The sequence below is a fragment of the Homarus americanus genome, unplaced genomic scaffold (genome assembly GCF_018991925.1).
Source record: "Homarus americanus isolate GMGI-L3 unplaced genomic scaffold, GMGI_Hamer_2.0 scaffold22730, whole genome shotgun sequence".
In the NCBI taxonomy this organism is placed as follows: Eukaryota; Metazoa; Arthropoda; class Malacostraca; order Decapoda; family Nephropidae; genus Homarus; species Homarus americanus.
Window position 1 is genome coordinate 2,101 of NW_024717597.1, and position 2,100 is coordinate 4,200.

The following is a 2,100-nucleotide window of genomic DNA, read 5'->3' on the forward strand; positions in this document are numbered from 1 at the left end:
CATCATCACTACATATAAAAGCATCCATCATCACTACATATAGCACCATCCATCATCGTCACTACATATAACACCATCCATCATCACTACAGATCGGTAAAGAGATTCTCGGGGGGACACACACACAAACACACAAACAAACACACACACAGACATACTTCTTTGTTATATATATATATATATATATATATATATATATATATATATATATATATATATATATATATATATATATATATATATATAATGAACGACCTCACAAGCAAGGAATCGAACCCTCGACCTACTGGGTGGGACTAGGGAACGCTTACCGGCTAGGCCACAAGGACACTAAAAGCAGTTCTAGACTCTGTTATATTTCACACAAAGCCTGTTCATCGAGCTGATGGCGCCGTGAACCTCATTGGGAAACTGCCCGTGCCTCTTATGTGGTGTCACTAGCATTTTACCGAATCCAGCTGGTATGAAACGCGAGGTACATATATATACTTCATTTTTAGTCCATATAACACGCGGACTTTGAACATATAATCAACGACCTCACCAGCAAGGAATCGAACCCTCGACCTACTGGGTGGGACTAGGGAACGCTTACCGGCTAGGCCACAAGGACACTAAAAGCAGTTCTAGATTCTGTTATGTACCTCGCTATGTGCGGGGAGCGCTCTCTTCCCTCAGACGACCTTGAAAACTCAGTATCGCCAATGGCGCAGCGTTTGAAATTATTCTGAAATTTCTGAATATTACAATCGACCCCCCTAAAAAAAGACAGCACTGTCCTCATGTGCTGAGAAAAATATGCGTACGACCCCCCCCTAAAAATTTGTTCTAAGAAACTGCATTTCACCCCTGCAACGTGCTAAACGCAGTATTTCTGTCTTCTCTTCTCTCCTTTTCTCTCCCGCTAACACTCGACCCCCCCTAAAAGAAAACAGCACTGCCCTCGTGTGCTGAGAGAACAACTTAGAAACCACCTTCAACTCTGTACTATTCCACTCGCAGCCAGCAACTCCTTTTCTTGCCTAGCCCGATTCAAAACCAACCAGAACATACAAGCTCCCCTTTTGCCTGGCCCTTAACTAGAGAACCAATGTCAAAATTAATACCAGTCCAAAAAAAACATGCTATCCTTTGCCTGGCTCTTGAACTAAGAGGAACCAATGTCAAAACAATACTCAGTCCAACTCAAACATGCTCTCCTTTGCCTGGCCCTTGAACTAAGAGGAACCAGTGTCAAAACAATACTCAGTCCACGTCTCCGAACCTCATGCCGGCAGACCAACCCTCTGACAATGTACCAGTCCATATTAGTGAGGCCCTGGACATTACAACCGTACTCTCAATCCCGCTCATGACAGCAACCACTACTCAACGCACATCTCTGACCTAACCATCTCTCCAATCCCCTCTGCCCTACTCACGACTCCTCCAACTCACCCTCGACAACCTGCCTTTTCTCATTACCATGCACACCTAAACTGTAATCTGTCGGCTTCGTCTTTCAGTTGGAGGCTCGATCGACCTCTCTGAACTACTTCTCTTCATCTTGCTCATCTGGGGTGGGGGCTCCTCGTCTTCATCTTCAGATTCATCCATCGCTGGGTCTCCCGGATGCCTTAGGGGTGGAGCAGCCTTCAAGTTGCTCCGGTTTTCCACTCTCGCTTCCAGGTCTTCTCCCCCACTGGGCTCAATGCGGTATAAACCAGGCCTTGGATTTAGGACCTCAACAATGTGCCATCTCGTATCAAACCAATGGTTTTGCAGCTTACACCGGCCTATTTTTACATTGTTCCTCAGCAAAACCTCCTGGCCCACTTCCCAGCTACTCTCGTGGGCTTTCTCTTCTCTTTTCCTTCTGTATATTTCCTTACGTCTCCGCACATTGATCTCCACTGCTTCCTGCAATCTTCGTTGCCGGTCTCTAATCACCATCACCCACTCATCTACCGGCTCTGGGTCTACTTCCGGCCTAAGGTCAAACGGCAGGTTTGGTTCTCTCCCGTAAAACAACAGGAATGGGGAAAACCCTGTCGTGGCATGCGGAGTCGCGTTATATTGTGACACCACTGCCTGCAGATGCTCTGGCCACCTATTCTTTTC